Genomic DNA, 13,083 nt, shown 5'->3' with positions numbered 1-13,083 from the left:
TGTGGTTAAACTCTGTAATGACTTGGTCTGATATATATATCCTGAGAATTGAAGACCTCTTGAGCCATGGGGATTAGCAGCATGCAGAATAGCAACATGCTTGGTCTGTTAGGCTTAGTGTGTGGGAGCTCAGTCCAAATCAATGTCCTCCAATGTATTTTATTTAACAACATATCCAGAGATATAAGGAAAAAACAAAGAGAAATGAGTAAATTGGATCCTAATCACACATACAACTAGTAGTTTAGCTGGAAGCCAAAGTAACATTTTCTGTTTTGAAAGTAGTACAGTTTTCATCATCTAATATCCTTAACACATAATCCTGAATCATTGGTCATTAGCAATAGACCAAAGTGAACTTGACAGCAGAATAGTGGGAAGATGTTCCTCCAAGTCCACAGTACCCTCAGCCACAGTTGGAACAATAAACTGGATTTTGCTGGTGATATTGAGGGCTCAGGGCAAGCACTCCATTTATGCTCTTATCATTGCTTTGCTTAATTTTGTTACACACAGGTTTTCTTTTTAGCTACTAATTTACCATCTCAATTAGTTCTTTGACTATCTATTTTCCACAGTGTGTCCTTCATATAAGGGCTTTCTCAGCATTGTATCAGTGATGTTCTTTTTCAATTTGTAACTCTTCCCTTTACATTCACCTGCTTTGTTATAACTCAATACATCTTATGCTTTACCCGTAAGTTTTTATTGTTATTTCTTTGAATAATTAAATTTCTTCCAAAAGAAAAAAAAGTAAATGAATAAACAACAAGGAAAGTCTTGTATCTTTGATATAATTGGCAAGGATTCCAGTGTTCTTTCCTTGATTTTACTTTTCTATTTATATCCCAGGTTATAATAATTCTGATATATGTATTCAAAACTGAAAGGTAGTAAGTAAATGTAACAACTTGCATGCAGTCCTACAAAACTATCATGCCAATGACTCAGGAGTCCAAAGCAGGAGGATCACAAAGTTGATGCCAACCTCAGCAGCATAGTAAGATGCTATCTCAAAAAAAAAAAAAAATTAAAAAAGAATAGGAAATGGCTCATTGTTAGGGTTCCCTTAGGCTTAATCTCCAGTACCACAAAAATGTTTTTTTAAAATGTAATTAAATATTTTCAGAAGCATCATTAGAGTAAGACGTTTTTGTTATACTGGCTGGAAAAAATTACCAAATAGATACATAAATTTCTCCTGGGTTACATCTTCCCTGTGTCCCAGTTGCCCCCACTCTGTCTTCTTTCTTGCAGCCACCACAGGACAGCAGCCTCCCTCTGCTGGGCCCCCCCCCCCCCCAAGAGCTGCTTCACTCTTAATCCAGAGCAATGGATTCAGCCTTATATGAATTGAGATCTCTGAAACCAAACTCTGAGCCTCAGATACACTTGTCCTCCTCTAGACTGTTTTGTCAGGTGTTTTGGTCATGGTGACAAAAAAAAAATTCAGTAATATACTTAGCTAAAAAGGAATGTGTAAAATGAACAGGAGGTGGAGAGAGAGAGAGAGAGAGAGAGAGAGAGAGAGAGAGAGAGAGAGAGATCAACTAGGGAATCTAGTTGGTACAGACAGTAAGAATAAGGGAACATTTCTGTAAAGCATTTTCATAATTTGGAGAATTGTTCCTGTTTTAGTCATCCATTTAAGAGATTAAAAACAAGTAAGCTGCCATATGACCCTCGCTTAGAAAATAATAAGGATACACTCAACACATTACCAAGGTTGAAGAGCAGAGTTTACCCACACTTGAAACCTTCCTGGTTTCAACTCAAAGTATCCTCAAATCACTGATTAAAGATTACCTTACTTTCAGCTGGGTGCAATGGCACACATCTCCAATCCTAGCCACTCTGGAGGCTAAGGCAAGAGGATCAAAAGTTCAAAACCAGCCTGAATAATGCAGTGAGACCTCAGAAACTTAGTGATATCCTGTTCCAAAAAAAAAAAAATCAAAATAACAGGGACTGTGGTCCAGTGGTTAAGAGTTCCTGGGTTCAACTGGAATTAAAAAAAAAAAAAATACCTATTGCACTGAACATGAACTCTTGAGTATTTATTCTGTTGTGCCCATTACTATTTTTTTTTCTAAATGAATAAAATTTCTGTTATTGTGTATCCAGCATACCCAGAAATATTTTGCAGCTTGGTGTGCCAAAAGGATAAATTTTAACCCATAGAATGGAACATATATGCTGTAGAAAACACCAAGCCATTCCCCAGTGGCTTGCTTGCTCGGGATATTTTTCAGCTTTTCTTACTGGATGGCACATGGCAACAAACAGCCCTTTTTGCATAAATAATTAAAAATCAAGTTGTTGAAAATCTTTCTTTTGACCATATCCTATATTCAGAGAAATGTGTGAGAACAACACACTGGCCAATTGCTTTAAAATTAGCATGGAATGGCCTGTACTCTAATAGATCCCATGAGAGACTTTACTTTTACACTGAGTATCTGTGAGAAACAAACCCTCAGGCCACATGCTTACACCTGTAATTCTAGTGACTTGCAAGACTGGGGCAAGAGGAGCACAAGTTGGAGGTCAGCCTCAGCAGTTAGTGAGGCCCTATGCAACATAAGACCCTGTCTCAAGGGAAAAAAAAAAAATGGCTGGGGATGTGACTCAGGGGTAAAGTACCTAATGCATTCTATTTCCAATACCAATAAGAAAGAGAAATGAACTCACAGTTTGGTGGAATTAAACATATTATAAATGATATAATTTCTTCACAACTCATTATTTTTTCTTATGAATATACCCCCACAATTGATATTTTCTTTATTAAAAAACAAACATATCGAGTTGGGGGTGTGGCTCAAGCTGTAGCATGCTCCTTTGGCATGCCAGCAGCCTGGGTTCAATCCTCAGCACCACATACAAACAAAGATGCTGTGTCCGCCGAAAACTAAAACATAAACATTAAAAAATTCTCTCTCTCTCTTAAAAAAAATTCTCTCTCTAAAAAAACCAGACATATCTCACTTGTTATAAAACACATATTCTTTTTCATATGCATTTGTCTTCAAAGTGTAAAATTATTTTGTGTTTTCCACAAAAAAGGAGATTTACAGCACCTTTGGCTTAGTGATTTAATAATATGTCAATTTTATTCTTGATTTTCTACAAATACTAAGTCAAAGTTAATGCTTTCTTATCACTATAGGCCTTCATATTCCCCTGGTACATTGTTTTATCTCTGGGGAAATTTCAAAATCAACATTATACCATAAAATAATAATTTCAAATTTCAAAATAGTGAACCCTTCTTAACATTCACAGCTGGAAATCTATATTTCTTGCCTTTCATTCATGTTATCCTCTAATATTTTCCTGTCCTATTATGTTAGCAGAACTTTGAAAACTTTCCTCAGGCTAGCACAATATGTGCTTACACTATGGTTTCATTCTAATGTTAGAAGGAAAATACTAAAATACTAAAAACTGTATAGTTTTGGAACATAACAATTTATGTTAAGCCTAAGGCAGGCATTTTCATAAATATGTACTCTATATGAAAAATATAAACTAACTTTAATTTGCTTTTTGTGCACACAATTAAAATACAGTAATGAAGCTACTGTCAATGTTAACAATACATGAGTATGAACATGAATGTAAGAAACTGCATAAATTCCATATTATTAGCAGTGTAGGCTACAACTTCACCTACTGAGGATAAAGAAGGTAGACTGGGCTTGCTGGTAGCACTTGACATTGTAGATAAGCTAATGTTATGATGTAAATGCATATCAAGAAAACTAAAGTAGTTAGTCATTTCTATTAATGTTTTAATATTTACAGCCAATATATATATTTTTTGGATATTCTGTTAGGTACCAGAGTAAGCTCTACTTGCATTATATTATCTGAACTCAGTCATTGGAATGAATGGTGGTTTATCACTTAAGCTGATTCACCTGAGAGGGAACACACAGAACCCAAAGTGAAATCTCATTTGGAAATCAACACCTTATTTCAAGTCTCTTTAATTCCTCCTGGCTCAGCTTCTTTTTTCATAATTAGTGTAGTATAGGTAGTTTTCTTGATTTGTTTGTTACTGAGTATTAAACCCAGGGCACTTAACCATTGAGCTACAACCCCAACCCTTACTTATATTTGAGGCAGGCTCTTGATCATTTGTTTAGGCCCTCACTAAATTGATAAAGCTGGTCTTGAGCTTCAACCTCCCAAGTCACTAGGAATATAGGCATGTTCCACCAAGCACAGCAGTATAAGTTATTTTTTAAATTTAAATCATACAGGATATGTTTATATGTAAGCCACACAATAAATGTTCAAGAAATGTAAACTGCATAAATCTTTTCACCAGGAGTGATAAGAAATAAAACTGGCAAGATTAATTAATGTAGCTAACTTCCATAGTGAACACCCATTCCCAGGTATGGCTGACAACAAAGTCTAACAAGCTTTACATTTTCATTTTTTATTAACAAACAGTTGTTGATTTCTATAGTACATTCAGGAAGAACATTTGATGGCAGAAACACATTCATAAACATATATGATTAAGTATGACATGACAACCATAAAAAAATCAATGGAGTGTTTATGGTATGATGGTGGGATGAAAAAGTCTGTAGAGAGCACAAATTTGTGTTCTGTTTCACCCTCTTCCGATCTCATGTCTCATGCCCTAGGGGATTATCATAAACCTTAAACACCCACACACCCAACCCTGATAGAAATCCAACCCTGCACAACAGATAAATATTCTGCTGAGCTACAATGCCTGTTCACTAAGTTAATGTAAAAAAATATGTGTGCCCACCATGATTGTAACACACCTATGCTACCTTTTCCACTTTAGGGTGAACTGAATAGATCCAGAAGGAGATTTCAAACTGACAGGTACATTGTGGATAGCCACATCTCTGTAGATGTGCAAACTCTTGTGTTCCTGCATTAATCTTGACTTGGAATCACAAATCCATGCTTTCTTAATCACACAAAGGTCATGAAACATTGAGCCAACCACAGCCTATATTATAGGCCACTGAAGATGGTTTTATTAAAGTAAAATTGAGCAAATAAAATTTTATATTGTATCATACTTTCATATCTAATAAATAAGTTTACATTAAAATAGGGAAAGAAGACAGCCATAGTTATTGCTCTGCTTGAACTGAGAATGGGCCCTTGAATATGAATTTCTCAGGCAGAGAAGTTAGGTTTCTGAATTATCACTAATTACGTGTGGACTATGGAAAATAAATGGCCTGACAGGGAAATTCATGGACCCAATAGGATATCTCCATATAAGGGAACTTGGCAACATTCAAAAAACTTACACTTTCACTTTGAAAATCCAGGAACACACCAACATGGCCCAGAGGTCTCTCTATATAGAGAGAAAATATTGGGGAAGTGGTCAAGAGACTGAAATGTGTGTCCTCCTTCACACATAAAAGGAGAAACATGTCCTCAAATTCAAGCAGTGTGTGGTTCTTCCTTACCACAGAATTCCTACAGACTCCCAAAGCCCAGTCCCAGGAGCCATACACATCCAGCTCCCAGCAATGTTTCCCAGAAGCAAAGACCTAATCTCCCCATGCAGCAAAATAGTTTGATCTGTCAGAATTCAAAGCTTCATCTTCATCATCTTCTACAAACATCAGTCTTCTCACATCACACAGCACTACATTGTGACTGCTTATTTCATTATGGAAGGAAATGTTCACTGTGAAGAGAGAATAATTCAGCCAAAATCAGGCCTCCCCCCCCAATTCATACAACATGAGAGTTGCCTTAGAGACTTACAAGAAAAAATAAGCCAGGATTAATGGAAAAGCTTTGGCTATAAAAATATCAGATTCAAGGGCTATCAGTAAATCTTAACACTTACTAACTACAGGGGGAAACATTCCTAAAAAATCCATTGATTATAGAGCTTACTTCTGCCGTTTACTTTTCATGACACCCGAAAATCTAGAGACCTGAGCATTCTCAAGTCCATAGCACTAAAATTAATCTCCATTACTCTCTCTTGTGAAAAAAAAAAGACAAAAATAAATGTAATCATGGATAATAGATACTGTGATTATTATTACATAATTACACAAGTGTATCAGGGATATTACAATCTTCTGGTTAAAAAAAACAAGTTTATATTTAAGAAAATCTATTTATTACAGAATTGGTTTCCTGCTAAGAATTTTCTGCCTTTTCTTTTGGTTCCATCTGACCCTTAGTCTTTTTCTGCTAAACTAACCTGTCAGGGTTAGGTCTACCATGGAGTTCCATATTCTGCTTCACCAAATGACAACTTACTTCATTATTGTTCAAAAAATGTTCTGTGAGTTTGTTATTTTATATTTGTCTACTGTTTATTATATTAAGCGTAATGTATTACAAATTTATTTACTAGAAAACATTAAAGAAAATTATTTTCCTGTCCTCTGGGAAAGGCAGCAGAATACAACAGACACTAGTATGGCAATATGTAAATCAATGGATGTGTAACTGATGTGATTCTGCAATCTGTATACGGAGTAAAAATGGGAGTTCATAACCCACTTGAATCAAAATGTGAAATATGATATATCAAGAACTATGTAATGTTTTGAACAACCAACAATAAAAATTTTAAAAAAAGAAAATTATTTTTATAAATTTAAATTCAATAAACCCATTATCATATTATCTTGACTTGAGTCCATGAGTGTGACTCAGTGAACAAATGATATTGCATGTGATGATGTTTCTAGGGCTTAGTGAGACTTTTTATTTCCTTTCCCTAATTGAAACTTTTATGGCAGGGCTTGGTGACATTACACCACCTTTTGTTTATGTTTTTTTTTCTTTACATTGTTCCATATTTTAACATGGTATGCATCACTAAATATGTGATAAAATGCTGATTCCTTTTATTAGGTGAACAATTAATGAAGAGGGAATGATTACCCATAGAAAACCATTATTGTAGGGCACAGTGTAGCTGTCCCTCAAACAGACTGACACCCACCTTGGAAGTGGTTAAGTCCATCTCTCATTCCAGTGATGGGTTGAGCACTGAACTGTGGCCTCACAGGCTGAGGCATGTGCAGGAACACCAACTCACACCTTCAAGGAAAAAAAATTAATTGATCATTTTGGCAACAACTTCAACAATGCTACATTCAAAAATGTTTAAGACATGGTTCAACTAAAGGTTCTTCATCAAAATCATATTCTAGTGAAACCTAATGAAAAGGGTTTGCACTTTGTTGATTGTGAAGCCAAGGAACACACCAGAATATAAAAGAATGGAAAAATATTTATAGCCCACAGGAAGTAAGGAGAGGATGGGAGTTGTCTGAAAAGCAATGCTCTCTCTGAAGAAAGAAAGCTGGAGGACTTTATTCTGGGGGTCTATACATATTCACTTTGGGGCCCATTGCTTTAGGATGTACATTTCTGGACTGGGAATATTTCTCAGTGAACTTGCCTGATACATAGGAGGCCCTTGTTGAAATCCCCATAAATAAAAAGGAAGAAAAAAAGAAAAAGATGTACATTTCTCTGTTTTTTTTCTTTCTTTCTTTCTTTTTGGTACTATGGATTGAACCTAAGGACACTTTACCACTAAGCTACACATATAACCATTTTTGTTTTCAGTTAGGGTCTCATTAAGCTGCTGAGGCTGACTTCAAAGAATGTGCCATTTTCCTGAATTGCAGTCGAAGCCTCCTGAATTATTGAGATTACAGGCCTGCAACACTGTGTCCAGCCAAAATATGTACCTTTCTGAACATGCTCAATTAAGGATCCATAGTTCAAGTTAAAGAGATGGCATATATTCCTTAGTATGCTCAAGAGGATATCATTGAGCACACGATAAAAGGTTAAAATGGCAGATGAGAACACTTAAAGATAGCTTATACAAACACTTCTGGCTGACAGAAAAAAAAGAAAAAAGAAAAAAACTTTGCTTAGCTAAATGATGTAATGGGTCTAAAAAAAGAAAAACTTAGATTGCCTCAGTGATCTTTGAGATATTGGCTGAGTCTTCATAAATTTCTCCAAAAGTTTTAGCCAAAACAAATGAAAAGACACTTTGACAGTATGTTAATGTAGGAGTTTTCCCCTAAAGGTTCCTATATCATTTAACAACTGATCTAACACTGACATTTAGTGTAACAACATAATTGTGGGGTAGGATAGTTCTAGTTTTTTTTTTTGTTGTTGTTGTTGTTTTGTTGATACCAAGGAGTGTTGAGAGCATCCCCAGTATTTTTTTTTTAATTGAGACAGAGTCTCCTAAATTGCTGATGCTGGCTTTGAACTCATGATCCTCCTATATCAGCCTCCTGAGCCACTGGATGACAAGGTTACTGCACTGTGCCTAGGTCAGGATTGTTCTAGTATTAAAAAATCTTTCTTACTTTTTTCTCTGCCTACTTCTCTCACTTATCACCTGGTAAAGACTATTCCATGCACCTCAATTTGTTTATGACTTGAAGTCTAAAATTATAGACAGCTGTCTTTAGAAATGTCTGCTTAAGTTCAGCTCCAGGAAGGGAAAAGCTATGTTTTGATAAAAAGGGAACAAGAAATCATATCCAGTAAAACACAGACACATAGAAGAAATGTACACTATCTCAATCAGTACTCTCTTCATTATCAGAAACACCTTGGTATTCACAGACTTTGTGGTGTCCCAGTTTGCATTAAAAGTAAAACTTAACATTGCCAATGTATCTTCTAAATTCTGTAAAGAAAAAAACAAAAAGAAAGAAAAACTTAAATTTCATCAGAATTAGCTATTCTACCATTAAGACTTTGTATTTGAGAAACTTAAAAAATTACAGACACCACCCCAACACTCCTTGTAAATCAATTTTCTATCATAAAGGTAAAACAGGAAGAATCTGATTTTTGCTAAATTCAGAACCCTGAGAGTTACTGTGTGAGGCTGCAAACCAGCAATATTCTGAAAAGAGGTCTTTTACAGGACTTGTTCACAAAGTGACATGTGGACATGTGCTAAGCACAATTTGAATGAAGGATATTCAAATCAAAAAAGAATGTAATATGTGTTACGTATTTTCAATTTTCTTCATGTTGCTCAACTGGACAAAAATGAAATACCCATGAATAAATAGCTCTTTCTATTTATTTTAAAAATATTTTTAGATGTTGATGAATCTTTATTTAATTTACTTATTTACGGATGGTGCTAAGAATTGAACCAAGTGACTCACATTGTCTAGGCAAGTGCTCTACCAGTGAGCCCTAGCCCCAGCCTGTTTCTTTCTATTTCTTAACCTACAAAAGGATAATTTTAGAAATAAACATATCCTGATGAACCCACGGTCACAATTTAATAAAGCTTGCTTGCTGTATGAAGATAGAAGTCAGAGTATGTCTATTATTCCCAAGTGGGGAAGATCTCACCAAAAATACAGAATGCAGAGAAATATATCTTTGGTACCAAATAATGTGGTCAAGACAAAAACCATTTTCAGTCACGTTCCAAGTCCTTACCTCAAACAGCTCCACATCTGTTTTATGGCACATTTTCATTAGCTCCTGATAGCCTTTCTTTAGTTGTTTCCTCTTTTGAAGCATTTTGGCTTTGCTTTTCTTAATTTGCTCTATAGTCATTTTGCATTCCTTCATAAGTGTCTCCAAATGTTCTTTTTCTTCCTCATGGACACTGGGATGCAGCATTCCATAAGCTGCCTATGTATTCTCTCTGTGCAGATACATACCACTGCAAGGACATGGATTTCTTAGATCAAATATCAGGTCAATTTTATCCTCCTCCACTTTATAACATCATCTATTCATTTTGACTCATGTCTTATGCTAGTAAACTATGTACATAAATTCATGTCTTTCTGCTTCTCATTAAGCATTAATTTATTCTTCTCTTCCCTTAATTTATTTTTTACTCATTATTAACTAGGTTAACATGCAGAGAACTCCTCTCTCAAACTCATCTACTTCATGACTTGTTGAAACAACTGGAAAGAAAGATTTTAATTGGTAATTTCTTTATATATCTTCTCAAATCAGAAAGTCTGCAATGCAAGCCATTTGGTATTCATGTATAACTCATAAATAATTGTATACAACACTTTCATTTCTGTTAGAAAATAAGTTAATAATATAAAACTTCCTGCTCCATAGCCCACAATTCTCCCTGAACATCAATGCTGTGTTGTACTCCAACAAGTAGAAGCTATCAAGAAAGATCTTCCTAAAATCCTGTGAAGATTCCAACTCACTTGATGATTAAATAAATGTCTATCTTTTCTGTCCTATGTTGATCCTGAGAGAAATAGACTCTCATACTTACAACCCATAGGTTAATTTTTCTGATCTCTTTCAGATTTCTCTAGTTTTCTTAGATCTTTTTCCAAAGAGATCTCATTTGTTTTAAAAACTTCTTCTGTAAGATAACAAAATTTGAGCACTGGACAATCAAGTTGATTATGATTTCAGGCCCACAATGACAGAGAATTTCAAGCAATTTAGATTGAAAAAAAATGTTTTAGGGATTGCAGAGGCTGGGGTTTCCCTGCTTGGTGATTGTAATTGTCAGTTTTAGGGGTTTCAGACTATGGAATCACACAATGTAATAAAACCAATTTCCTAGAGAAATTGGCAAATACATAGGCATAGTTAACTCTTAGGTAGGTGGAAATTTGCTTCAGAATTTGGATCTAATGACACTAATGTTCTGTGAGTTTCATTGTATATCTTATATAGAAGCCTTATGAATTTGTGGCACCATTTCCCTGCCCACCGTACTAGCAATTAAACCCAGGGTCTCATGGATGCTAGGAAAGTGCTATGCTACTGAGCAACAGTAACAGTCCTTTTTAAAAGTTATTATTATTATTATTATTATTATTATTATTATTTTTAGAGAAAGGGTCTCATTTTCCCAAGCCATCCTCCAGCTGATTATCATCCTTCTTCAGTCTTGTGAGTATCTGTGTTTGCAGGTGTGTACCACCGCAACCAGCAGAACATTTAGTTTTGTTAATTTAGATATTCTTTATAATCATGAGAACTTTAAAGTGCTATAAGCACTAAAACCATATCATCAATTTACTGAAATAAGTTATAATAAATTAATTTCCTCACTCTCTCAGTTTCCATGAATGTAGATACTCTCACATACTTTATTCATAATTTTATCACTGGTACCAATACTTGTATATGACACTCAGTAACAATGGTTCTTGTGTCTTATAGTCTTAGTCACCCTGCCCTCTAGCTATCTCAGAAGCATTACTTACCCTGTACTGCTCAGCAGCCTCTTCAAAGGGACAGTGTCTGTGAGCCCTGTGCTCCTGGGAGTTGGAGCAGAGCAAACACAGCAGGGTCTTGTTCTCTTCACAGAAGATCTTCTTTCTCTCCTTGTGGGTCACACACACATGGTCCTTAGAGCTCAGAAATGTCTGACACTGGCTTTTATGGCAATGGATACCAGATTCTTCAAACGAATATTGCTCTTGAAGTCAATCTGCTGTTATGGCTCCCTGTACATAGGGCAATGTGCAGGAGTTTGGGCTTCTTCCCAGAAAAGGCAGAGACAGGGCCAACAAAAGCTGTGCCCACAGCATATGGTGACTGGGTCTATAAGATAATTCATGCAGATGAAGCAGGTGAGTTCTCTCAGGAAGGCTTGAAGGATGTCTGACTCCATTTTTTTCCTTCTTTTTTTTTCTATTCTTTTAAAGGAAGAGAATCAGAACAATTTCATATATGTAGTCTGAAAAGACAAGTGTGCAGAAGTTGTTTTCCATCAGTTTACTTGATGTTTGATAATGCAGCAGATACAATCATAGGAAAGTTATGTCTATTTATTAATGGTATCAAAAATAAGACACGAATAGTTTCCTACTAAAGAAAAAAGACTTTGGGGTGTTTTCTGAAATAAACAATCGAAAAGTGTATATTAAATCACCCCTTCACAGGCGAAATGCCTTTAGTTTTCTTTTGTTTGCCAGTGTAATTTAAAGATTTCGCGGTGCTAAAGAGGGCATAGGAACCATTTTCCATACATAAATGAGTCTGATATTTCTCTGCTCTCTACCATTTCTTAGAGGAGGAGCAAATAAAGAGATTGATTAGGTAGACAATCATAGCCCAAGACATGAAAATGCCATTTACTGATCTGATATTTGAGGTTCTTTTATAGTGAATAATGGAATGATTCAAGGAGGACCAATCAATATACGAACCTTTCTGATGAAGTCAGCAATAGAATATCTGGAGACAATGATGCAACTGAAGATCCCCAGACATTGGGGAGTTATGTTATACTACCATAGGGCTCACCAACTTGCCATGCTTAACTTATTATGTGAAAAGGCCTGAGGATCAGGTTGAGGTATTTCTGGATTATGACAATGCAAGCATGAGCTTCTGTGATGGTAACCAAGGTTCCCTCATACACAGTTTTCTCTCCTTCCTCCTTCAGCTCCCCTCTGAATCTTTTTATTTTCTTTGGTTTTCCATAAAATTGAGGTTTTCCTGGGCATGATGTCACAAACCAATAATCTTTGCTACACAGGAAGGAGGACCACAAGTTTGAGGCCAGAATGGGCATTTAAAGGAGAGATAAAAATGGGGGTAAAAGGACAGGTGTAGCCTATCCTAATTATATCTGTAGCACTTTCTTAACTTGTGTTAGGCTCTAGGTTCATCCACAGTACTGAGGAAAAAAAGATGAAAAAAAAATTTAAAAGAAATACAAAATAAAGAAAATGAGAATTAATTTGTGAATGCCCATGTCTGAAGAAAATGTGTTCTTGGGACCTTTTCATGTTATTTTATAAGTCTACACTTGATGTCTGTGAGACTGTTTTAACTTAAGGAAATATAATAATTTTATTGTCATAAATTGTGATAACCATATTGAATTTATAAATTTGTTCATAATTTTATTTTAACAGTGTTTTGAAAGCACCATGATGTGATTTGAGGTTATTTTTTTTTTTTTAGTTTCTTCAAGGAAATTCAATACCTATTCACATTAACTCCCCATTCACACACAGTCGGCACCACATGGGAATTGCTTAACTATTTAAGTCTTTATGGATTTATGTATTCCAGAAAGTT

At 35.3% G+C, this 13,083-nt stretch overlaps 1 pseudogene; it reads right to left on the bottom strand.

The window, feature by feature from the left end:
* Positions 1-5,148: 5,148 nt before the first annotated feature.
* On the bottom strand, positions 5,149-11,665 carry LOC124089364 (tripartite motif-containing protein 43B-like; annotated as a pseudogene).
* Positions 11,666-13,083: the final 1,418 nt, after the last annotated feature.

The sequence above is a fragment of the Marmota monax genome, unplaced genomic scaffold, assembly GCF_021218885.2.
Source record: "Marmota monax isolate L192 unplaced genomic scaffold, Marmota_monax_Labrador192_F-V1.1 WCK01_AAM20220418_F8-fsc00096, whole genome shotgun sequence".
NCBI lineage: Eukaryota > Metazoa > Chordata > Mammalia > Rodentia > Sciuridae > Marmota > Marmota monax.
This window is presented reverse-complemented; position numbering and strand designations above follow the sequence as displayed.